This window comes from Anguilla rostrata, chromosome 5, assembly GCF_018555375.3.
Source record: "Anguilla rostrata isolate EN2019 chromosome 5, ASM1855537v3, whole genome shotgun sequence".
Taxonomy (NCBI): Eukaryota; Metazoa; Chordata; class Actinopteri; order Anguilliformes; family Anguillidae; genus Anguilla; species Anguilla rostrata.
The window spans coordinates 2,070,279-2,098,229 of record NC_057937.1 but is presented as its reverse complement, the minus strand read 5'-3'; the positions used below and the strand labels follow the sequence as shown (position 1 = coordinate 2,098,229).

Here is a 27,951-nt window from a genome sequence, read left to right as displayed (position 1 = left end):
ATAGGACATCATGTTTGTTGAATTGTTCTGGTGAAATAAATCTATTTCCATGTGTTTTTAGACATTTATGAAGAAAAATGTATTTCATCAGGAAATCTGAAAATACATATAGTCTTATGTCTAATATAGCAAAATGTGCACCTTTCATTTTTTGATTCATAAAAATGTTTCACTGAAATTAAAACATGCAAATAACAAAAGCAATTACTGATGCTGTGCCCAGTACCTCAGGAACAGACTCCAGGAACTCCAATGATGCGACACAGCTGGTTCATAAAGTACAATTTATTAACCAATCACACAGGGAGAGCATCTCAAGGGCAGTGCAAAACCAACTCTGAAAACTTTCACCTTCATGTACAACAGAAACCAAACACTTGAAGGCACACCTCGCAGAATATACCCACCATTTTTTGTACAGTTTTAAAATTAGAACATTTATTTTTTAAATGGAAACTATGTAAAGTATTTTATTTATTTTTTTTATACCTAGGCTTGGCAAGAAACCAAACCCTTATCTAAACAATGCATTTTTGTTATGGCACAAATACATAAGACTATAGACTTTTGTCTAAACAGTGGAGAAAATGCTAAGAAATGCTAACATTTTAAGAGACATTTTTATCCAGATGTATAGAAAATTATAGATTTTACAACTATGGAGAAATAAATTAATAGGAATGTATTAGAATAAATTTATGGTAAATAATGGATTTCAGTCCAAAACCACTAAATGCATAAGACGTATGGAATAATGGAAAAATAAATAAAATGTAAATTTTTTGATTCATATGATCCCAAAATATTTTTAATCATCAAACAACCACAGTAAAATGAATTAATAGGAATGTGTGTGTATACAACAAAGACCAGCACACGAAGAAGACAGCCATCAAGCAGCTGCACCATGCTGAGGATGACCAAATCCGCCATCCCAGCATCATAAATCTGGATTACACTCATCAACCACTCCAGAAACCTGGACAACCCCCCAAGAACCACCCCCCCCCCCCCCCCCCCAGAGGTCCACACCACATGGGATGACATGCACTGGGCGGACGGGACCGTCACCAAGATGTTGAATGGCTGGCTCTGTCATCTCAACTGAAGATCCCCACAGACCCAAGCAGGAACAGGGAGGGGAACAAGAACATCAATCATACTACTGGCTAAATTCATGTTACATTTGGGATTCTGCAATAAAACTATTTAAATATCGCCAATTCAATAAAGTAAATACAAGTAAATGTCTTGGAAATCATTATTATGAAAAATGAACTGTCCTTCATTCAAATTTATTTCCTTTCCATCAAATAAATGTATATTTAAATGACTTATGTCCCTCTGTGAAAAGAATGTGAATCATTCAAAATTATAGACTAACCCTTGCCCAAACGCTTATGAAGGTACTAAGCTTAACGCTAATCCTGCCTCAGCTTGAACATTAACTTCTTAACTATAACTCCAGTCCAAATCTAACCCTAAACTCTATTTCAGGCCCAAAGAGTCAGCTAAGATTTTCCATTAAAATGAAGGAAAAACTATTAGAACATCACAAATTAAATAAAGGAAATAGAAGTAAATGTGATTGAAGTCATTCATTTTGAAAAATGCATTTCACTGAAAAATACGCCACGTCTTCGGTTCTTAGATTTCCCTCCATCACCGCTGACAGCCCACGGCCTTCAGCGAGGGTAAATCTTTGAAATATTTAAATACATAAGGATATTGTCTTATGTACCAACAGTGACCATTTGCCTGACCCTGACCCTCTAGCACCGTATGTTAATTAATGACATGCTAGTTAATTGTGTGATTTTCTAGTAAAATGAATGAAAGACAATTTAATGAATTTACATTTATTTTAAAAGGATTTAACCATCAATTCAATCAGTAATTACTTTTAAACAATTTATATATCATTTAAACAAAGGAAACACATGGAAAAGATGCATTTCACTGAAAAATATAAATATGAAAATGCACAAGGCTGACTCTTGACCTCATGGTCATCCCAGTTTAACCCTTTCCTAAGCCTGTTAATGCACTCAGCAGCAACCCCCAGGAGATAACATCCACACCCACCAGACATGCAGGCAGGATTAAACAGGAAGGAAGGAACAGGAAGGACCAGGACTGGGAAATCACAATCAGGAAGCCACGCATATTCCCAGGAGAACTCCGACCACTCCAGGATCCAGGCCTTCAACCAAGCAGAGCTCCAGACTGACAGCTACAGGTTCCAACGCAAGGTTCCTGAAAGGAACACACACACACACACACACACACGGCAAACAGAAAAGCACAACAGGGATCTTTTTTTTCTTCCACATAAGGCTTTAGTATAACAGACAGCCAGTGATAACTTTTCTTACCAAAGTCACTCACACTAACTGCAACATCACCCAGGGATGGGGGTTTCAGTCCACTAGGATTACACTGACTCAGTGCTCACTAGCGCCCCCTGTTGCTTGATCTGGTGCCAGCCTGTCCACCTGTTGAGCTGCATATTAATTCCTATTGCATTTTTTTCTTCAGCATTTGCATCAGTTTGCATGTATAAAATGAAATAAAAATATCTAACACACACAGTCTGTTTTGACATGCGTAGAGCCAGTAATACAGTCGTTCTGGGCCTCGCGTTTTGCTCAAAAGTCCCAGAATGTCAAACGGAAGTGCAATCCAATCCCATAATGATTTCACATGGGTGCTGACAACAGCTACTGTTCCTAAATAATTTAGTAGAAACTCTCCAAAAAAAACAGAACTGCCAAAGCCCTTGACTGCAAAGAAATACTCCCAGAATGCCTGTAACAGAACCTGCAGCTGCACTGAGTGCCTGTGGGCTGTGTGTCAGAGCTAGAGAGAGTGCCTGACCTCGCTATTTTAGGGACACTCACCTAAGGCTCGGCATTTAATTTTTGTCCCCTTGTAGGGGACCCGAGTTTCAGGAACCATTTATTGTAGCATTCTGAAACCTACACTACAAGGGACACATAATAGGGAAAATAAATTATATATATGAAAACATTTTGACTGCAACATGATATTTTTTGCATCCAAGACACTTGTGTTTTGAATACTTAAATGTTTTTTTTTTTCTTGCTGGGTCTCAGGGGGGTAGTCAGCTTCTCCCACTGAGCCCCTGATCTCAGCCAAAACCCAAACCACCCCACTGACCTCCCCCTCCTCCTCCCACCGCCCCACCCCCCACCCCCCACCCCACACCCCCAGCAAGTACAGAGCCACTGCTTCTACATTTACTGAAAAAGACACAAGTTTCCTAGGGATGTAAGATTATCCACTCATGTCTCAAACGCTAGCAAATCCACTATGCCTGCCACCCAGATCGTTTTGGCCAAATTATCACAAGGACAACACAGATTATAAGCACCAAATCAGCGTAGTACTGCATTACAGAACAGCAGCTGGGAGTGGGTGGTCAGGAACTATTCCAAACAAGGAGACTTGATTAACAATACAATAGACTGTTTCCTGGCTAGGGAACTAGAACATTAGACCCCCTACTGACAGGCAGATTGGTTGATTTAGGGAGGCTGGACAGTGATCAAATCACATTATTTTGAATATACATTTCTGTTTCCTGCCTCAGAAAACAATGTATGAAAAACAGGTATTTAAAGACACTCAGCCCGGAGAACGAGGTTCAGACTGACTGTGAATCAAGAATATACTCCATGTATTGATAACTGCTATTCCTGTAAATAAACATTATTTTTCATCAAGCTCAAGAGACCGCCCTCTTTCTTCTCACAATGATGCACCTTTGCCTGTTCAGCACGGCCCTCCTCTGTACGTTCCTGAGCAGACATTCTATCACTCTCCCTCCATCCATCACTCTCCCTCCATCCATCACTATCCCTCCGTTCGCTGCTGAAGAATCGTCTCTGCACCCGGACCCGACGCTCCGAACTTTTCCGCCCGGCGGGAAGGGACCGCGGTTTTCCCGCTTCACCTCACGGCGCGTACAGCCGGGAGCGGGAGCGCGCCGTAAGTCTTCCTTACTGCCGCGGGAGAGCCGCCACGTCTTCGGTTTTTAGATTTCCCTCCATCACCGCTGACAGCCCACGGCCTTCAGCGAGGATAAATCTTTGAGCCGAAATCAGGCGACTGCCCCCCCCCCCGCTGCACTGCCCCCCTGTCGAGCGCTGCAAACGAATGGAGCTCCGCTCCGAGACTACCGATTGGCCACTTCCTGTTTGTTTGGCGTCTGACGGCGGTCCTGGACCTCCCGGCCAATGAGGGCAAGGCAGGTCACGATGCTCGTAAAGCAGAGTGTGTTTACAGCGAGGAGAAGGAGTGAGTGGAGGAGATGAAGTGCAGTGAATGGGGGGGGTGGAGAGGGGCATGGGGGGGGAGGTGTGGAGGGGGGGGGAAAAGATTTATCAGATGGCAGCCAGTCAAGCACCCTGATTGTTGAGTGCAGAGCTTTTTGGCCACAATTCACCACCTTCTAGTGGCCGCCCAGCAGCTGAAGCTTTGAGAAAAATTCTCCCAAATTTCATTCAAAATATGACCTTGACACTTCTTCGCACTTAATTCTCTAAAGTTAGAAGCTTCATGTTTGTAATCAAGATGGGGGGAGGAGGGAGGGGTGAGGGGGGAGGAGGAGGGGGAGGGGGGAGGGGGGAGGGGAGAGGGAGGGAGGGGGGGGGAGTCCTTGTCCCTGTCTTTGAGGCACGTGTTTAATGAGCTCTTCACGCCTTGCGGAGGTCAGGTTAATTAAAGCGGAAGTCGTGTCACCGTTGCGTCAGTCCCCCGTTGCGTAACGGTCTGACATTCCTGACGTCTGTGAAGGACAGAAGGTGTTCACAACTCCCTGGTGCAATCTCCCCCGTCCACAAAACGGCCGTTCCATCTCGTCTCTCCTCCGTGACTCCCCCCCCCCCCCCCGAAGAGCGGGCTCCAAGGTCACCAAGCGACACAGCTGGTCTCTGACAGGCCCGCGAACACACTGGACCGCCACGGACCGCCAGCGTGGCCCTCCAACGCAGCGCGTCACTCAGACACCGCAGATAACCCCGTGTTCTTATTGACTACCTCTCCCTCCGATGAAATCGGCCCTAATGGTCATGAGAGGTCACCTACGCACAGGCATCCAGCCCTTCACATGCAGCCCGTTTCACACACACACGCGTGCGCTTGATCACGTGTGCGCCGCTGATCATTTTTTCCCCTGTTCGACACCGCGAGGCGGGCGCAGAAGGTCACGGCAGAAGCCGGGGCGCTAAGCGAGCGCATCGCTAAGGAGCCCGCCGCGTGCCGCCTGGTCACACAGCTTCGCAACGTGCCGGAGGTGATTCAGTCACGTGCTAAGAGTCCAGATGTCGTGCTAATTGTCGAAATGTCGTGCTAAGTGCTGAAATGTCGTGCTAATTGTCGAAATGTCGTGCTAAGTGCTGAAATGTCGTGCTAAGTGTCGAAATGTCGTGCTAAGTGCCGAAATGTCGTGCTAATTGTCGAAATGTCGTGCTAAGTGCTGAAATGTCGTGCTAAGTGCCGAAATGTCGTGCTAAGTGCCGAAATGTCGTGCTAAGTGTCGAAATGTCACACCACGCACATTCCCTAACCCTCCATGAAGCACGCAAAACGCATCTTCATAGATCGTTCCACATCTAACTAACACAAAGCATCACTTTTATACAGCGATGAATTATGAAGGTGTTATGGCACAGCAACAAACACATGAAGGCTTTTGATATACTACTGTGAAGTCATTCATCATTCAGGTTAATTAAAATGTGTTTTTATGAAATAGGGCATATGGATATTTAACATTGATTAAATGGTTTTTGGCAAAAGATTTAATTAAGCAGCAAATGGATTGCTCATTAACCTGCAGAGAGTACATCCTGGTGACAGCCAAGGAGACGAAGCACCAGGAAGGAGCATGTGCATGGCATCCATCAAGACAACAACGCAGCTGCAAGCTGGGGGCACTGAGGAGTCAATGATCACATGTAATCACATCTATTTTTACAGCACATTTCACAGACATTTCTTACAAAATGGACCCTGGTCCAAACCCCTACAATAGAAAGCTTAGGGTGACAATGGCAGTGAAAAGCTTAAAGTTGAAATGGATTGGAAGGAACTTGGAGGGGGGCCCACCCTCCTCTGGCCAGCTCACGGTGTGGGGTTTTTTAATGTTCAATATGACCATGCAGTCAACTTTCAGGTTAACAAATTAATGACGGAGTGCAGTTATAAACTCCAGGGCCGTGTGAGATTGCTACGGCGGAATCCAGGTCGGGTTTACCTGAAAGGAACGCTGGCGTTGTCGAGACGGAACGAAAGGCCGTCACCGGCGGCCTCCATTTTAACGAGCCGGATCCGATAAATGTCAAAGACCCAGCAGGATCGAGCAACACTGACAGGGCCCACAAAGCACTGACGGAGTCTGAGCCTGGATGACCACTCAGAAGACCGTGACCTTTAACCCCACTGTCAGCTCACTCCCACACAGTAATTGCAAACGCAGTTTCTCTCTCCGTCTCTGTGGAGAGAATCTTTTTGAGCCAAATACAAGCGATGTCAATAAGCACTGGCGGAGGCCAGAGTGCTGTCCACACCTTTTGAACGCAGACGGCAAGCACACTGCCCTGTGCCCTCAACACACACACACACACACACACAATATACACAAACACACACATACACTCACTCACACATACATACATACATACATACATACATACACACATGCACACATACATACATTCACATGCTCACACACACACACATGCACACTCACATGCTCACATGCTCACACACACATACACTCACACACACATACATTCACACACACACACACACACTAACATGCTCACACAGAACACAGAACACACATGTACACACACACACTCACTCACATGCTCACACGCTCACACACACACACACACACAACACACATACACAGACACACACACACAGATCAGTCCCACAAGTTCCTCATCTTCTTTGAAAAGGTCTGGCTTCAGATAGCTCTCTGGACCACCCCTCTTCTGATATAACATTTATATGTTTAAACACAGGTGTACAGTCGAGCGTAGGCGCCTGCATCTGCCACAACAAGAAAATACCGCAGACAAGCAATCCAGACATGCAACACTCAACTGCTTACCTTAGCAAAGGAACAGCACAGCATTAGCACTGAATGAATCAGTAACAAACTCTGCTCAAAGCCTAGAACTCTATGAACTCTACCTGCTGTTTAAAGTTCTTCACTTGGAGTTAGTTATAAGTAGACTACGAATTAAATGAAAATGTTTATACGGACAAAAGATCTGCCGAGATCACTGTGTAAATATACGCCTCTGTAGTTCATTATTTTGTCAGTGCATTGTTATGGTATGGTAATGAACTGGCAGAGGAACAGCTCAACAGTATTGCTTTTTTTTTTTCCGCCTAAGCACACATCATTAATCAGACGCAAGCGTTCAGTGGAATTTCAAAATGAACACTTTAAATGTGCCGTTGCTGGAGGATGAAATATTCTGCGAAAGTTATCGGGATTTCAATGATTCCGGGCAGCAGGCCGGTCCATTCTGGAGCTGAGAGACGCACAGCGAGCGCGAGGAACACCAAACTGCATCAGCGGGAGAACAGGGGGCTAAATTACAGCAGCAGCCAATCGATGATCTGCGTCGATGTCGAGCTGTAATTAAAAATAAAAAAGTCTCTTGACGCTTGACAGCTGTTGTGTTTTTCAATCAATAATCTTGCTTTCGTCAATAAACTTGCTTTTACACTGGAGTTTTATTTATTTATTTATTTATTTGTTCATTGAAATAACTCTCTTGCTGCTGATTTTGTCCGTGCAGCTTTTGTTTGTTCAGTTTTTGGCTATTGCTCATCTCACCCAATGACATCAGCTAGAAATCTGACTTCTGTGTCAATGCACGAAACTACCATGTAGGCTCTCTTTATTTTCCAGAGGAAAAAAAAAAAAGTTTGAGCAGAGCTGACTGGCATTGCAAGGCTGCAATACAGCGACTCTGGAACCATGTCCCCATCTGAAAAAGGTGTGAGCGCTGTGTGAACCCCCCCCCCCCCCCCCCGGGCTGTGATTTATTCCCCCCCCCCCCCATGTAATCTCTTCCCACTATCACACCGTTAGCTCAGGCGCTGCCGGATTAGAAGGCAGCGAACGCCGGTTTGCCAGAGACTGATAGCAGGCCCGGTGCTCCATTTTGCAAAACTTTCTCCAGCTCTATTGGTGACCTTGGGGCCACTGTACTTTTGCAGATAAGTTACAGCGAATCAGAATTCGTCCTGTGTCGCTCCCCCCCCATCCCCTACCCCCCTTACTCAGGCCAGGCTAAGCGGGTCCAGGGAGATTTGATTGTTTGGTTAACTTCTGAATTTTAAAATTCAAACGTATTGTTTGAATCCAGAAGCTTGGTACAATGAGATGGGGAAACTAGGGAACAGCAATAACGGAAATTGGGCTGGAAGTGTTTTCGCCATCAGGCTAAAAGAGGGAGTAGCACGTAGCAGGGTGGAATACGTTGTGCCACACCAAAAGCCAGCCCCAGGGAAAACATGCTTCCAGAATGGCAGCCATTTTGCACGCACACTGCCAATATTAGCATATTTTACTATATTTTTTTATTTTATTTTTTTATTTAATGTTTATTTGATAGGGACAGATACATTTAAACATAGATTATTTTCAAACAATATCCAATGCAATGTATCACAGCATTTATAGCATATGCTAATTTCCGATGCTTCTCCCTATAATCACACGGTCTCTCTGATGACCAAAATAAAAAAAATTAAAAAAACCTCTTTTCCATCCTAAATTAAATTCAAAATGCAATGAGGAGAATGTTTTTGTTTTGTTTTTTTTTTTGTTTGGTTTGTTTTGCTTTTTTATTTCAGGGTAATATGGGCAGGTGAGCTGTTCTCAATTAGAGAAACAGAATTAATTCCTTCTGGAAACACCGAGGTCAGAGATGGGACCTGAAGGCTTTTCTTTCCTGGTGCCCAGTCAGTCCCATCATGGCCAATTTACTCCAACGAGAGGTTCGGCGTCGCTCGGAATGCCAAGCACCCTAAGAGGCAAAACACGGCGTCAGACAGCTTCAGAGCTGCAAGGGCTTTGCAAAGGATAATGCTTTTTTTTTATTTTAAAACCCAGTCAGAGAGAAGGATGATTTCACAGGCCATTGCCAAAAAAACGAAAATGGCAAGGCAACAAGATAAAGGTTTGGGGGGGAGGGGGGGGGACCTTTCACTCAGGTAAATGAGTACCTGTCTGCAGATTCTTGAACACTTAGAAGAAGAAGAAAAAAAGTAATCAGAAAATGTGAAATTTGTCTTTTGTTTGTCTAATGATAACTAGAAGGTGCAACCAATATGCCAAAATAAATATAACAGCTCACATCACATCAGGACCAGCATACACAGGGTGTGGGGGGGGAGGGGGGGGCAGGACCGAATTTGAGAACCATTGATATATCGCTATATATACTGGTACATTCCACTAGTGAAAAAAAAATGTATATCCTCTAAAATCAATCTCTAATGCTTACAATTCTCTTAATCTTAACCCATATCCAGTTAGTAAACAGATGCTTCCAAATGTACAAACAAAAGTAATAATAATTCAAGTCTGTCTCTTAAAATACTGTACACTACACTCCTCATATTTGAATTCTGGACTTTAGCAAATGCTGCCCATTAAATTTTTATTTTTTTATTTTTTTCCTTTTTGCTGATTCTGTGAACCCTCCAAAGAAGACCCATCGGTGCAGAGCCTGTGGACAGTCAGAGACATCTCTAACGGTGGCTACTGATTGGACGCGTTCCAAGAGGTGCTTGAGATTCTCACCAGTCTGGCTCCTCGGATGAGTCAGCAAAGATTCCTCAAGCCGTGCCCTTTATGTCCTTTTCTGAACATTTATATCAATTTAGAAAAATGCAATTAGAGAAGATAACTGCCTCTTAGGCTCCGAGTCAAACTAAAAAAATAAAAATAAAAAAGCACTTCAGTGTTATACTTCTTAACATTTGCGACTCAAAAGTCAAGAATGAGGTGCATAGTCACCAAACTCAATATAAGCACGGGTTGCAAACAGCGTTCATTTCTGATCTAAAATGCCATAGAGCTGAAGCCCAGTCACATGCCTTGCAGTTCTTCTGAAACCAAACGTACACTTCAGACCAACCTGAAGCCGTGTTTAATTGGGTCATTTACCCACACCTGAAGGGCTATGCCTTCTCCGCGCTGAGATACGACCGTGCAGAGGTACGACCGTGCTGAGATATGACTGTGCTGAGATATGACTGTGCTGAGATATGACTGTGCAGAGGTACGACCGTGCTGAGATATGACCATGCAGAGGTACGACTGTGCTGAGATATGACTGTGCTGATATGATTGTGCTGAGAAATGACCCTGCTGAGATATGACCCTGCTGAGATATGACTGTGCTGAGATATGACTGTGCTGAGATATGACTGTGCTGAGATATGATTGTGCTGAGATATGACTGTGCTGAGGTACGACCGTGCTGAGATATGACTGTGCAGAGGTACGACCGTGCTGAGATATGACTGTGCAGAGGTACGACCGTGCTGAGATATGACTGTGCAGAGGTACGACTGTGCTGAGATATGACCGTGCTGAGAGATGACTGTGCTGAGATATGACTGTGCAGAGGTACGACCGTGCTGAGATATGACTGTGCTGAGATATGACTGTGCAGAGATATGACCGTGCTGAGGTACGACTGTGCTGAGATATGACTGTGCTGAGATATGACCGTGCTGAGAGATGACCGTGCTGAGATATGACTGTGCTGAGATATGACCGTGCTGAGAGATGACCGTGCTGAGATATGACTGTGCTGAGATATGACCGTGCTGAGAGATGACTGTGCAGAGGTACGACACGCTAGCGCGTTATTCTCCTTTCGCTGCGGCGCATTTTAAACGATCGCGATGCAGCTGAGCTCACCCTAAGCTCTGCGACTCCTCTCAGAGTAATGCCATCTCCCCCTGGAGAGGAATAGCCACCTCACTATTTCTTTTCTTAGTTTTTTTGTTTTGTTTTGTTTTGTTTTTTAAATGTTTGTTTTTGTCGTTTGTCAGCGCGGAGCCCCCATGTTGATCCCAGGCGGGGGGGGGGGCTCCTGTCCCTGTTCAGATTCCACAAACACAAAGAGGCACTCGGGGGGGGGGTTACTCTCTATATTAACACTCAACCAGACAGATATCATTTCAGTGCATTTATCTAAGGGTCACATGCGTGGCTAACTGCGCCATGTATATCGAATTGGGAAGACAATTAGTATTTGTTTACGAATTGATTACGCTGTGTCCAAAGGCAAAGTATTTAATTAGGATTAATGAGGTTTAGACATGCTTTGTATCTTCATGGAGGCACTCAAATTTAAACGGATTAGAAGTCAGCAGACATCCTTCGTGCCGCTAAATGCTCTCCAGCTTTCTTGCTGCGTGTCGCTCACACGCGTCGCCTCGGAGAAGCACGGTATGTCACCGGGGTCGCTGCACAGTGAATATACATCATTGTGTAAATCGGACCCATGCGCTGTACGCACCTGTGTGTCTCCATAGCAACAGACCCCACAGCAACCCCATAGCAACATCTGTGACCTCACTCAAACAGGTCTCCGTGCCTCTCGACTGAACACCTGGCTCCTTGTTGTAATGGCGCACGGTCCACAGGTCACATGACATCAAGCCCACAGTTGCCGTGGGGACATCTCTAAATTCTCTCACTCTCAACCACCGAGTCACGGCTGAAGATGTGCTGCAGTTACCCTCTCTGTCTCTGGCTCACTTAGTCAAGCAAAACCCAGAAGCCTTTAGCATGCACAACAGCACAGACATCCCCGCACAGTCACTGCACTGGTCTTATTCAGTAAAACACTTTAGGCAGACACTTACATTCACACACACTTCATACATTCAGACACACACTTCCATGGCCAGGCATCTTATCCAGAGACATACATTACTGAGATTCCTTTACCGAGTCCATTTACAGGGGGCAACATTAGCTCAGGAGGGAGAGCGGGCGGTTCGATCCCCGGTTCTCTGACTGTGTGGAAGTGTCCTTGAGCAGGACACCTAACCCCCCCCCCCCCCACCCCCCCGCCCCCCTTTGCTCCCAACGAGCCGCTCTGTGCCTTGCACTGTTGGTATGTGTGTGTGTGAGTGTGAATGTGAGTGAATGAGAGGCATCATTGTAAAGCGTTTTTGTGCAGTTGTTGCTGGAAAGTACGTTATATAAATGCAGTCCGTTTACCATTTACCGTTACACAGAAGAGCATTTGAGGAATAAAAAAAAACCAGCAGGAGGGTCTCAGGGACCATTTTAGGGACCGTTTTAGGGACTGTTTTAGGGACAGTGGCAATCTGTACTTGGTACAGACTGATGGGATTTGGTCATATTTGTACTTTGAGGCATACGGAGCAAAAACATCCAGGTCAAAAACAGAGCCAGATGCTCTCCTGCCCATTGAAAGTGGACATGGGCAGCAGTGTAGTGTAATGGGTAAGGAGCTGGTCTTTTAACCTAAAGGTCACGGGTTTGATTCCCAGGCAGGACACTGCCGTTGCACCCTTGAGCAAGGTACTTCACCTGCATCGCTCCAGTATATATCCAGGTGTATAAATGGATGCGATTCAAATGCTATGTAAAAAGTTGTGTGAGTCACCCTGGATAAGAGCTTCTGCTAAATGCCTATAATGTAATGTAATGTAATGACTTGCTTCACAGGGACTAGCTTGACATAAGGAGAGATGTAGCATTCTAAGCTGAGAAAGACAACACCTTTAATGAAGCTAGGAGACCGACATTTGAACAAATAACCCCTAACCCTAACCCCACTTACTTGCACACATTATTTCACCACATGCATCTCAAATCCCCCAGTGATTTAAGCAGGACCGTGCCACAGACACCTGCAGTTGTCCAGCGTATTAAGATTGACCTGCCTCCGCCTTCTAGAAAGAGCGTGCAGAGCAACCCGTGGTGCAGCTGTCAAGCTCCGATTGAGTCGCGCCGACGGATTAATGAAATAGGACGTGTGAATTAGCTCGACTTGACAGACACTAATTTATTGTGTTAGAGGCTGAGGCCGGGAATCCCAATTACACTCAGTGTGCTCAGAATACCGATGATTCGGGAGACTCAACTCATCTCATCTCCGATTCCAGTGGCGTCACCTCGGCCGTTCAAAGATGAGCCATATCAAAAGTGTTAACGCAACTCCAACGGTCCATCGGGGGGGGGGGGGGGGGGGTGGGGGGGGGCGGGGCGATACAGCGCAGCCTGCAAGCCTCCTCCAATAAAGGCGAAATGACAAACTGTGTTCCGGAATGTCAGGGAGCGTTCTCTGTTGTCGTCGTCGTCGTGGTAAACTGGAAGTTAGTGTTCCGAAACAACGGCGCTTCCCCCTCCACGGCTGGAGCGTGCGGGGGGCGCTTTGAAGTTGCGTTTTCGCCCAAGACCCAAACGAAACGAAGCCCAGCGGCGGTCTGAACTGAAGATGAAAAGGACCGACGCGGAGACGCAGGTCCCTCAAGTCCGGCTCGTAGTCTCAGAGCAGCCAGTTTGAAACGACAAGCGCCTGAGGGGGTTAAGATGAAACAAACGAGACCCCCGACCCCCCCCCCCCCCCGCCCCACCCGACCCCCCTCCTCTCTAAAGCCGTAATTTAGATCTAGCAGGACTTCATAACTATTCATACCCAATCTCCTGACACTTACCTGATCTGAATGGAGCATTAAGGCATGGCTTTACGCAGGAGTTTCTAAAAAGAAATTATTGCCCAGATTTAATTCATTAAATATCCTTTGATTTAGCTGGGGAAAGTTATGGCCCAGGGAGCAAGTCACCATTGGGCACCATTAATCACTGTCACCCAGTTCAATGTTATATTAGTATCCCGCAACGTTCAGTAGAACGCTGGGTCTGCTCGAAACAATGTTGCCTGCGGCTCTAAACTCCGTCCCTACAAGGTTTTCCTTTCTTTTTTTCTTTTTTGTTGTGGTGGCCACTATAGATTTTTGTTCACTTTGTATTTCACAAACAGTGACAGGAGCAGGCATTCCCGGGAGGGCAGCTGGCCTCCAAAGGGAAGGGACTTTTTAATCTGGTGGGCGGGAAAAGGAGGGAAATGCCATTTGGAATCTGACCCTCTTCCTGGAGCGACCCCACACCTGCGGCTCTGACACACACCTGGAGGCACGACAAGGTGACCTTGGAATGGGGGGGTGGGTCATGTGACATGACTCATGTCAGGATTTGTAGTGGATGCTAGAGTCAGGTAACATTGGGGGGGGTGGGGGTGGGATGGGGTGGTCGGGAGGGTGAGGGGGTTACGTCGGATTCTCTGATGGTTGCGAGACTCTATGTGTTTGCATTTTTTTTCGCCACTTCCTGGAGAGTATTTACGGGCAGAGAATAGTCTGGGGTAGGCAGCGGGAATTATTGCTCTGGCGAGAAGCCCACCTCTGCCATATGCTGTACCTGAAGATAAGCCAAGCAGTCTCAGCGGCAGAGAAACACTGACTACATTTGGCCATGGATCAGGAAGTAATTAATCAGATTATTATTATAATTTTTATTCGTCTGATTTTTGGGCTGGCTTTGTTGCCAGTTTGTTTTTTTTAGGGCAGGGGGAGACAGAGGGTGAAAATGAATGAATGAATAAATGAATGATTACCACATTCCCTTTCAGAAATAAATAATGTCCATTATTATTAACCCTGCAGTTGATGTCACTGTCTGCTTCAGTGTGAGCCATGGCATCAGAAAAAACTTTTTTTTTTAAGGTGTCACTCTTTGGTGATCATATCTAACATTTCCTGTTGATGGGCATGCACTGGGCACTGCCCAGCAGTGACAGTCATAAAAGCCCATTATCTCTCTTCACCTCTTTCTGATGCAGACGTGGAGCCTGATACTCCACCTGAGCCTGTTCTCCCCTCTCCGCAGTCAGCCGCCTACCCTCTCACACGGACAAAGCAGGACCACGGCGTCCTCATTTGGCCGTTATCTCAGCGAGGAAATAAGTTTGGCGAACGGGAGGGTGTTCCCTTCAGCAAGAGCATCCCCTTTCCACGGACCTCTGGACTGTGGCATTCACACTCACCATATGATAATTAAACCAGATGGCTAATAACTAATACTTTTTAATAAAAAGAACAGCGATATTGTTTTCCCATTACTCTCATATTTCTATTCCCATTAAATTCCGCGGTTTGTAAGGCCCAGTGACACATGTAATCACATCCCATCACTGCACTGTCATCTCTGAATTTGGGAGCGTGCTCACGATCATGCATGCAGTCAGGTGCATGCTATCCAAGATGCATGCAGCCAGCCCGCACTTTTTACTGCACCAGAGGACTGCGCAAGTGGGGTAGAAGGCATGGGGCACCCGCAGTAACCCCAATTGCCCAGCAGCGACGCAGGGGCAACAGACTGCTGGGTGAAGCCCTGTCTTCCTAGAGTACGCCAGAGCCAATTACTCACCGCACTATGGAGCACATCACACAATAACATTAAGGCTCAAAACCATTTGTCTGTGCAGGGCAGAGGATTGCTGTCTGTGCAAATTCGTCTGCGTTTACACACATTAGCTTGTCTGCGTTTACGCACATTAGCAGGCTTCCAATGAAAACGAAACCTCCAAAAGTGGATAACTGCCAACGTCAAACTGCTCTGTTATTTGTCACCTCTGAAACTTCACTGGTAAATTTAATCAAGAACAGAGATAAGTGCACTCCCGCCATTGATTCGCATTCACGTTTTTATAGCTGCCCAGCATACAAAATTCACGCAGCCTGAGAACTGCAGCCAAACGAAGAGCTAATAACCTAAAAATCCAAATGAAAGTTTTCCATTCAACAGGAGAATTTTGCAAAGTTGCATTAACAGAGTTAGCAATAACTTCAAACAAATTTTTTTAGTGATAGTTATTTTTTATATTGACAGGAAAGGGTAAAAGAATATTACCAATAAGGTTCCCTCACTCAACTCATCCATATTAATTGAGATATTCTACTGAAGGAGTTTTTTTCCCCCCACTTTACATCATATATCCTTCCCATCATGCTTTGCACACACCATATTACCATAAACCATTCCCCTCCCAGTGATCCATATTCAAGTCTAAATGTCCATTTTACAGCAGCTTTAGACCCTTGGAGGTTCATGAGTCTGATAAAATGTTTAAGAGAAATACAGAAAGAGATGGAAAATTATTTTCTGAATGATGGAGGGTTGGAATAGCATTGCTGTTCCAGAGCACTCTGGGTGAACTTCATCATTCAGGGGGGGATTATTGAAATATTCCTTCACTACTGCAGAGCTGGATATATTATTATTATTACACAGAGTTATTGAAACAATTCTGCGGAATATGAGGTTGCCTCTGACAGGAGGGCAGAATGGTTTATCTTCCGTGCCGTGTGGAAAATGGGGCACTCTGTAAAGATGAATGTCTTTAAAGACTCTGATGATGTACCCAGAGTTTCAGGCATACCAGGTGCACGATCCTGCAGTCCAGTGTGGTGTCCAACATCAGCTGCCTGCTCGGCTGAAGATGCTGCTGCACACACACACACACACGCACACACACGTACACTCACACACACACACACACACACACACTCACACACATAAACACAAACACACACACACACACACACGTATACTCACACATACACTCACACACACACAAACACGACAACCGTCACACCCTACACACACACACAACACACACACTCACACACATAACACAACACACACCATACACTCACACACACACACACACACACACACACACACTCAACACAACACAAACACACACACGTAACCACACTACACCACACACACACAAACACAAGCACACACCACCACACACACGAACCACACCACAACACACACACACGTACACTCACACACACACGTACACACACACACACACCCACACATACACTCACACACATAAACACAAACACACACACGCACACACACGTATACTCACACATACACTCACACACACACACATAAACACAAGCACACACACATGCACACATGCAAAAACACAAACGCACATAGACACACATTTCAAAAGCTACCTTCCCCTCTCTTTTAATGGTTACTACTTAATAGTCATAAAACACCCAGTATTGTGTATGTGCAGAGCCATGCCTTCAAAGCAGTTCATGAGTATTTTACTGACAGCTCTGAGACCCTCTTAGGGAGCCACTGTATATTCATCAATCCCATCAGGCTGTGCTGCAGAGAATGTTTCAGGAAGCACCACAGAAGAACATCAAGTCCCTCAACAGTTCACTCAAACGCTCTCTTTCCGTTGCATGCTTAGCGCTGCGAGTGGCATTCTCTGTTTGCAGATTAATTTTAACGGTGTTTAATTATGCATGATGCAACATAATTAAATTGTTTAGTTCTAGCTCTAATAGCCTCCAAGGGTGTTTTTCTTCCTTTATTTTTCGTTAGATCAAAATGAACGGCTGACTTGTAAACCCAGACTATTTATTATTCTATTTGAATTCTTCTTCTTCTCTTTTGGCCACGTCTAAAAAGCCCTACAAGTGATGTCACCTCTAACAATGCCTTAGCGACCGACCGAGCGACTGACTCCCCCCAACGAACCAACAGCTGCTCTCTATTGCCACTAGATGGCAGTAGCAAGGTGGGCGACCACATCGCCCACGGTGCTGTTTCAGACAGAGTCTTGTATTTCATTTACCGATGATTTACAGCACAGCGGTGCCATTAAGGCTACACGGCGCTGAGAGGGTGTCTCCCCCCCAAATCCCCACCCCCCCATCCCCCCCACCACCCCCCTCGCCTCTCATTACACCCCCCTGCCGAGGCCAACAGAGAGACTATGATGGCTTTCCACGGATTTTACAGCTAACTCTGTGCAGGCAGGGGATGCCTAGGGCCACTTAGGAAAACGAGCGTTACTCAGCTCATTGACAAATGCATTACAGGCATTTAGCAGACGCTCTTACCCACAGCGACTTACAGGACATACACACAGCATTTACACTGCATCCCCCAGCCCGTCCCTTCCACCGCTGGGGGGGGTCGATGCATTTATGTGTGCATGAATATTATTAAGCGCAATTATGACTTTGACACTTAGTTCACACTTAAACTAAATTAGAAATAGCCCTCTGAGAACCAATTTAACATTTTGAAAAGGAGAATATAGAGATATTATGCAAATATTCAGAGACCATGTATTTTAAATAGAGCGTTTAATAAAAATAATAAATTATAAACCCCCAGATGGAGTTTGGGTGAATGAAAGGTAATTTGTATCTACGGTAGCCTGGAATTTCAATACCACCGAAGGACCTCATCGAGCTTGCAGTGTCACCTTCAGGCGAAACATAACTTTTTAATCTTAAAATGAAAGTCAGCCAGGCAGCCAATGATCTGCTGGGGACCATGGGCATGGTCAAGAGTGCTACAATGTTACACAAAAGTTTTGATCCTTTGAAGAGTAGTAACTCTACTCTTCCAAAGGGTTAAAGTGTTGCTCTTGGGGATGCTGAATTCTAGAATGGGCAGCCCACAGGGTTCCAAGCCATTATACTGGGCAACCTGTCATCACAACCTTCTCAAACTCCATTACAATACACTGGATTCTATGGTTGCTCCTATGGTTGTGCACAACATCTGGTGCATTGTGGGCCGCTGCATACAGCCTGCAGCATGTTAAAACACAGTTTTTTTATTATTATCATTATATAGTGCCTGCAGGCAATCGTCTCAGCGCCAGAACCAGCCCCCCCCCCCCCACCTCATGAATAAAGGATCCAAGTTCACTGCTCGTTTACTCTCATCACTCAAATTCTGCAATGGGATATCTCATCAGTAGGAAAATATCATTCTCAATGAGTGCCATTATGATTCTGCATTTAAGATTCCGTATGGAAAACCTGTGAAAACATCCACTATGACCACATGCAGTTCTATGGATGTTAGCATTTCATATTCCATTTCATATGTTTTTTTTTTTTTTTTTTAAATACATATTTAAAATATTGAAATGGGTCGCACAGAGTAATATTCCAAACGATTGAAGATGGAAGATACCGAAGGGTAAGAATGAGGAACAGGATCCATTACGTGGCACAGCTTGTCAGGGTCCCTTATATTGCACGGTTAGATTGCATTTTGCTTCGTGGTGAACAAGCGCAAATGATGAAAAGGTCCAATGAAGGTCCTTTGCTCTTGATGGTTACTCTCCCAGTCGAATCGCTGCACGCTGGTAACGTTCATTTCTAAAGCGCTCCATCATTCTAATATGCCCCCCCCCCCCCCCCCACCTCAGGTAATTCAAAGTAGGAAGCATAATGAGTTAGGCACTGACATACTGAACAAAAAAAATGCTGCTGTTCGGGCAGAATTGGGTCCACGGCTCGCAATGTTTGCGTGTGCGAGAGACGAGCAGATCAAAAATCATTTCACACCTGCAGAAACATCGAGCAGCCCCCGGATTAAATTGGATTGGCTGCCTGTGCGAAAGGCCAAGACACTCTGTATACAGATCTGATGGAACTCCTGCCTCAGAAAACTACGCTGCACACCGCACGGCTATTCTGAATGTTATCTTCAGCAGTCAGTCAGTCCCATTCGAGGGCTTCGAAATTAAAACAGAAGTCATCCGTTTTGAACGAAGGGCAGACTCGTCGAATGCAAGAGGAAACTGCCGGCTAAAGCCTATCGTTGTGAATTCATTTGCACGCCCAATCAGCACTGAGAGGACAGGAATAAGTAATTGCCCCTTGGGTTGTCATGACATCATTTCATAATGAGATCGGGGGGCACTGCGAAACAAATGTGGTAAGTACTATGGCTTTTCCATTCTTTTCCCGCCTTTTCAACTTTTGTCAGTTGGAATGCGCATTCCCGAACTGCTGCCACTTCTTTTCACGCCACGGTCACGCCGAGTCAAGCCCACACAGACGTGAGTCGGAGGAAGTAACTTTCAGCACAGCTCAACAGGGTAACCGCGATCACCCGACCGACCAGCAGGGGGCGGTGGAGTGCTCGCCCTGGGTGACACCCGCATGTGTCACTCTACCTGCTGGCCACAGTGCGTACGGGTATGGTGCAGATTCAACACCCGACCGCAGTAACATGTTACTGACATTGGTTTCTGCACTGCTCAAACATGTCACTTTAATCAAGGTTTTCCCATCTTTCTTTAAGAAATATAAAACGTTTGTGTCACAGCCGGCGAGAAAATTCTCGCTGGCTGAGGTATGGCGAAATAGAAAAAATGAAACTTTTTGGCCTCGTTTTCTCTCTCGCTCAACTCATAAGTTTCAGCGTTGCCATGGGGACCTCGCGGCATGAGGTCCTTCAGAAGCAGCAGATGCCGCCAACAGGAGCGGCAAAGCATTCATCAGCAAGTCAACACCAGGCCTGCGGGCACGCTGTGTCTGTAGGACACACACACGCACACACACACTCACACACTCACACTCACACACACACACACACACACTCACACATTCACTAACACACACACATGCACACGCACACACGCACACACACATTCACACTCACACACACACACACGCACACACACGCACTCACACTCTCACACTCTCACACTCACACTCACACACACACTCACGCACACAAACACTCACGCACACACACTAACACACACACACACACACACATGCACACATACACACTCTCACACACACGCACTCTTGCACACACATGTTATCATGCAGGACAGCCAGCATGGCTGTCTTCAGTGGTGCAAACTTAACAATTCATTGTTATGCAGTTTTATAAATAAATAAAACGTAAAAAGACTATATTTAGTAGTCAGGTGAAGCTAAGAAACAGTCCGGTATGTCCTTTCATCTGTGTGGAATGCCATTTTCACAGTGCTGCAGATGCTCATTAATGCACTACTTTCTAATTAAACTAATAAGTTCTGTGATCTTGGGTATCCCACAATTCCCTGCGTCTAACACTGCCTGTTCACCATTCACACAAGATGGACAGAAACCTTTCACTAATGACCACAGGTAGAATACCTTCCCACAGACACAGCAACAGTGCAGCTGTGGGAAAATAAAACGACACAGAACAAAATTATAAAATTTGCAAAGGTACACACACTGTACCAAAACAGAATCAAGTGTGATCTTTGCCAGAGCACTGTAACAAATATTAATCCCAGGAACAATAATGAATGACTTGAGTAATGGTAAATGCATGACAGGGTCTAAATTTAACTTATTGCAGGCAGGATTAGATTGTTTTTTTTTTTTTTTTTAATGATCCTTGATGAAAAAAAATTGTTAGGTGTCCACATGCCTCAGAATTTTACCTATGGATGTTCCTTGTTCATGGAACACTCAGCTAAAACAACTACAGATGGATAATCCTGCTACTTTGGCTAATACTAACAAAACACTTGTGTCATTAACTTTTTTTCAATTATTGTATTGTTTTAATGTTGTCTTGGATTGTTCTAACTTATTGAACGGCTTGCTCCCACTCAGCCAGAACACCCTTATTAAAGAGATATTGATCTCAGTGGGGCTCTCCTGGTGAAACAAGGGATAAATAAATAACATAAAAATAAATGTAAAGAAGCCAGGAAATGTAGAAACCTCACCTCTCTCACAGCAATTTACACTGATTCTGTGTTTAGAGTGTCTATTCCCGAACCACGGGCACGCGCTGTGTGTAGTAATGGTGCTCCATGCCAAAAAAGGGTTTTTATCTATTCTGGTAGAGAAAGACATTAGCGGGGGCCAGACATAGGGTGTTCAAAAGGTACATTAGGCTTTCCAAATGTGTTCCAATGCCCTTTTTTTTGCCTAAATATGGAGCGGAGAAGAGGAGGTCTTCTTTCATGACATGACTGCTATTGTGTTATGTGCTAGCCAGGATTGCACTACTTTATTTATTCAGTAACACTTTCACTGCTCACAGACCTGCCATTTACACAGCTAAATATGAACAGACACCGTTCAGATTACACACCTCACTTAAGAGGACCCTGACAGCGTTTCAGGGGACTTCAGTGTTCAGCATTCTTTCCTCTTTGTGTGAAGAATTTTATGGGAACCCCAACAATCCAGGATATTCATATCACTTAGGTTCTAGTTCATTCTCTTAAAGAAGCAGGACCTGCTCAGTGGTAGCTCTGCGCTCAATGCGTGCTATTCGGCATGGCCACAGGTAGGGGGCGCCCTTGTTCACCAGCTTGGGGTTAATGGCATTGGAGTGCTCTTGCTGGTGAGGCTTCCAAGGAAGGCATTTGTCATTTTAAGGCTGCGCATGCCTTCGACCTGGGAGGTTCACAGATAGTTATTCAACTTCTTTCACACCGTATTACTATCCAAACGTAAACTATTTTATAACTCTCTTGGAACCAATAGATGGATAAAGTAACAGCCTGCCCTACCCGTAATTTATCAACCTTGGTTTGGCAAGTGAAATGACACGTGCTGTGGTTCACTTGCACGCCTGGGACTTGGACAGCCTGGGAAATGGCTGTTTCTTTATTTCTTCTCTCTTCGTTTTTACACAAATGGTTAGTTTTGTTTTCTTTGTATGGGCTCATCCAGATATTACCTCCTCATATTCCCCTTTTCCCTTTTCAATATCCTTTGTATTGCCTCCTTCATCTTTATCTTTGACTGTTCATACGCATGAACTTTTTATAGGCTGGCTGTCGAGGGACTGACTGCTTTCTTCATGACAGGCAGTCCGTGGAGAATACCCATGAACAGTCAGGTGGATCACATGACGCAGTGTGCTCCACTGAGAACCAATTATTGCGGCATCCTCCATTTTGAAATACGCTCTGGTCGTACTGCATATTATATTATATCCAGCAGGGAGGTCGGGTCACACCCTTACCCGTCCTCACTGAACGTATGCAATTACACTTCATTAGAGTGTGGCGCACCAGAGCTTGCACTGCACCCGTTCGCATATTCAGAAAAAGGTTTTTAATCTGCTGAATTCGGAATTTAATTAGCGAGCAGGGCAACCTTTTCAGAAAATACCAGTGGCGGAATTGTAAATTCATTTATTCATACGCGTGCACAAAATTAGCTGCCTTTTTTTCTTGCCGTTTGGATTTTAAAGCCAAGTTGTTCATTGCCCTTTTGCACGAAATAAAATGGAGTTCTTCAGCTTGGCTGGAGGGAGAACGTGGTGCTTTATTGGGGTTAATGGTGAACTCAGCGGAGTCGTTCTCCACTGATAACATGCAAATGAGTTCCGCGTCGCACCACATAACATCAGAATACATGGCTCACAAAAAAATACTTTTTTCACGTATATGCTTGTATTGTTTTAATGTTATCTTGGACCCTAACTTATTGAATGGCTTGCTCCCACTCAGCCAGAACACCCTTATTAAAGAGATATTGATCTCAGTGGGGCTCTCCTGGTGAAACAAGGGATAAATAAATAACATAAATATAAATGTAAAGAAGCCAGGAAATGCAGAAACCTCCACCTCTCTCACAGCAGTTTACACTGATTCTGTGTTTAGAGTGTCTATCCCCGAATATATATATATATATATATATATATATATATATACATATTATGCTGTATTAGCATATACAGGCAACATTGGCTATTATTTAAATATGTTATGGAAATCCTTGTGTGAACATATTCCCCATTGCATTCAATGAAACCAGGCTTCTGAAAATAAGAAACAAAACCAAGTCTCACAGAAGCCTGTACATATAAATGACCTAAAAACTGCGAACAACTGCAAAAACACTTCAGTGCTGCAGCTGGTATGGATCTCATCACACTGCAGGGTCACTGTGTGAAGTCGTAAGCAACAGGTGAGCAGCAGCCTGCTCCCATAGCTACCTGCCCCAGCTCCCACAGCTACCTGCCCCAGCTCTCACAGCTACCTGCCCCAGCTCCCACAGCTACCTGCCCCAGCTCTCACAGCTACCTGCCCCAGCTCCCACAGCTACCTGCCCCAGGTATGGGCAAGGCAGCCAGGGGGGCCTCGTTTCTGCCCTGTAAAAGATTCCCCACCAAGCGCACGCTGCCCCCATCTCCAGCCATGACAGCAATGCATTCTGGGACTGGCCCTGGGACCCACACAGGTGGCCTGCAGTCAGCGGATGACTCAACCCTGAGTCTCGCCCTGCAGTGTCTGACCTTCATCCGTGCCCACATATCGCTATGGCGATGCCCCCCCCCCGAGCACCGACCCCCATTAATGAGGATGTGAACTGTTGAGACCGGCGTCGCCCTCTCCCACAGCGCGTAGCAGAGCCTACCCATCAGCCCCTGCTCAGACGCCAGCGCCAGCGGGCGTGTCTGCGGCCCCCGCTCCGTGGGTCCCGCGCTCAGGTCAGACGGTGCCGAGCCGAGCCGAGCCGAGCCGAGCCGAGCCGGCACCACCGGGCCACGAGAGTAATGAGCAGCCCTGGGCTGGGCAGCACCGGGAGACAGTGGGATCCCCTACAGCTGGGGGGGAGGGAGGAGGGAGAGGGGAGGGAGGGAGGGAGGGAGAGAGAGGGAGGGGAGAGGGAGGGGAGAGAGAAACAGAGACAGGGGAGGAGAAAGGGGCAGGGAGAGAGAGAGGGGAGGGAGGGGAATAGAGAGGGAAGGGGGAGAGAGAGAGAGAGAGAGAGGGGGAGAGAGAGAGAGGCAGAGAATAAAATTGTAATTGCTATTTTTTAATTGGTGATGGTGGTTCCACACAAAGTGGCAAAAAATGTAGTCTTGTGTGTTACTATGCTAGACTTTAATTAAGAGTACTGTTAGAAATAGAATGGCTCCATTTTGAAATATCACTAACAGACTCCTTGTTTTATATCCTTTTAAATAAACTGTCACATACGTCTGGCCAGTTTGTACCTCTCGTGTATCATGTCAATGAATCAACTCAATTCAATGCATCTCCATCCACATTCGTTTATAGTGAATACATATCAACCACTGGATGAGAAAAATATGGGCCTATGGAGTGGGAAAACTGGTGGAGGAAGGGAGCAAGACAATAAAGCAAAAAAGATAAGAGAGACAAGAAAGAGGAGAGGCAGAAAAACAAGACAGAAACAGATCAGAGAGGGGGAGATGAGAGACCACGGAGATGTTATCTGGTTTGTGTGTCAATACGGAGCCTCAAACGCTGAACACACTTCAGACAAAATAAGGAAGCTTGATTACAGCAGTAAAGCTCGCCTTCCAGACGTTTACAGTTTCAGAGTCATCCAAGGACACTGGCCCTGTTGGACAAGTATAGCGTTAGTGTTTACCGTTAGTTTTCACTGTTACAGCGTAACTGTTAAAGTGTTCACTGTGTTACAGTGTTACTATTGACAGTGTTCACTCTTGGTGTCTATCGTTTGTTCACTGTTACATTGTTAAAGTGTTCACTGTTACAGTGTTGCTATTACAATGTTCAGTGTTACTAATCTTGCAGTACTGTTAAAGTGTTCAGTCACAGTGTTACTACTGCTTATTCTTAGTTTATCCCCAGTGAAATGGCTTTATATTATTTGTTTTGTGTCTGGTAAATTGCAAAAACTTAGCTTCCTTGAACCTTGATCTTGGCTATAGAAATATGGCTCCTCTGTGGATGCAGAAGTTGAGTAGGGAAAATTTGTCACGGGGACGGTGCTCTCCTTTTCCCAGAAGTGTGTATGCAAGAAGGCCTACTCGGTGCTGTACTGGGCCCCACCGGCACTGACTTGAGATCTACTATATTGTGTGGACAAGATTATTTTTTTAAAATACAACTTTTTTTACTTCTAAAACCAATTTTTATTTACCAACAATTAGACCTACATGTTTCGCTATAATAACAAGTATCTCAGGTGGCAGTATTAATAAAAACAGTGCATATAAAGTAACTTTTTCACAAGTGAAGAGCTCTCTGTAAACAGCTGAAGAAGCCGTTGTTTGTTATTAGCTAGCTAGCCGGCTGACAAACAATTTAAAATATTAGCCAAACATCTTTCTGTCCTGAGCAAAACCACCCGCGCACCCATAAGGAAAATACAAAACAACAATTCCAGAATGCAACCGAGAGATCAGTTCCACAAGTAAGCACAAAAAACGAAGTGTTTAGCATGCAACCAAACCAAAGCACGAGTTTCTCTGTAAGGTAGGCTACATAACGCTAACAGCAAACATCAGCGGTTTAGAACACTGGGACAGTAAAGCGAAGGCCGTGAATTTCTTTGAACTTGACCATTCAGCTAGCAGCAGCAGCAACTCTGGAAGTTAATTTTCAAAAAGTGCTTGCCTACTTTTTAAAAACGGTTTTCAACTCACTTGAGCCGTTGAATTACGTTTGGCCAACCGGATTCAACCGAAGTCCCGTGACTTGGACAGACGCAGGTAGCCATGGGTGCGTGTGCGTCTACTATGCGCATACCTTTACATTGACTTAAACAGTAGCCTGCATATTTCACTGGGGGGTCGTGTCCCTCCTCCCAAATGAGGCCAAGTAGCCTGTGGTGTGAGATTTAGAAATATGCTGCGAGAGAACTGGGATATAACGTGACACTGAATCAGATTGTCGAGTAACACTTTTAGGCCTACCTCTGTTTTGGCTTGATCTTGCTTATAAAACAAAAACAATTATCTGGCAGTTTCTGTAAAATGGGCTGATCCGTGATGAATTCACTCAGTCCCATTCCCTGCAAGGTTTATTCTTTATAGGCAGTGGGGTATTGTAAAGGCTATTTACTCATTTACTATGATTTAGGCTACGTTTCCACAGCCAGCTAAATACTCTCCCTTGGGTTTCTGCATAAATACTACATGATTAAAGAAATAAATAAAACTTAATTATTCCAAGAATTAATTTAATATGCATGTTAAATGGTGACATAATTTACTAATAATTCATTAAACATAATTTTTTATTTAATGTAATTAAAATTATGATTAATAGTTTAATCATCTTTTCTTGTAAACACCCAAAGGTGACCTGTTTGGTTGTACAATCCACATCTTCTGGGGTTTTTTCCCCCATAAATTCTGGTCATTTTGGCTGCACGTGGCAGGGAGGGGTTAAATTCCACTGGCTGCCAGAAGATTATTTTATTCCACAGAATTTGGAATTTATGTAATATTGTCTCTCATACATGCCAGTGGAATTTCTTTTTTATTTCCTTTCGAAGAGCAGCAAGGAACTAGTGCCTTGCATGAGAACACAACTGTCGTTTCCTTGTGAGCAATTCAGTGACTGAACTGAGAAGGGCAATACCCATTAAACTGCATTATGTCATGTGTTGTCAAGGTAACCTTTTGGGTATTTTCTACAAATGTTTGTTTCTTTGGAACATTAGCAGCCATTATTGAATTAAATAGAACCAAGGTGGTACAAGCTGTATCAGGACTAGTGTTGAGACCATAAGTGGTCTTTAAAATGTTATGTATGCCTCTAGGCTTTAGAAAATAAAGAAATAAATCAATTAAAGTAGCAGCTTTTCAAACAGTATCTCTCACAGCTGTACTGGCTGGTTGTTATTTGTTTATGTTTGCCATTTATTCTGAGGTTATACACGGGTTAGCAATTCGTATAAATGCACTGACACACAGTTTCCACAGAACTAATAGTACTAAAGGCTCATTTATAAACATCTCTGCATTCATCTTACTGAAGCTCTTGTAATCCTTTTTCTAAAATGGCTGTGCACGGAGAAGCTGAAATAAATGATGCGTATTAATCCATTTAAAAAGCTATATCCTCTGACTCCAGAAGGTAATGTATGGAATACTTAGGACCAATTTCAGAATTCACCATACATTCTCAAAATTAAAAAACTTTTGACCTGTGGATATTAACAAACCATTTAATAGCGCAGGTAAAAACCATAAGGACGAAGCAGGAGTCAGAACACAGGTGGACAGGTGAACCC

At 44.8% G+C, this 27,951-nt stretch overlaps 1 long non-coding RNA gene across 1 annotated transcript; it reads right to left on the bottom strand.

The window, feature by feature from the left end:
- Window positions 1-270: 270 nt before the first annotated feature.
- LOC135254434 (uncharacterized) lies at window positions 271-26,645 on the bottom strand. The gene is made up of 4 exons (XR_010329888.1): window positions 26,357-26,645; window positions 24,352-24,541; window positions 2,086-2,256; window positions 271-1,104 (listed from the first exon to the last, which is right to left on the bottom strand). It is a non-coding gene; the product is annotated as an uncharacterized LOC135254434 (long non-coding RNA).
- Window positions 26,646-27,951: the final 1,306 nt, after the last annotated feature.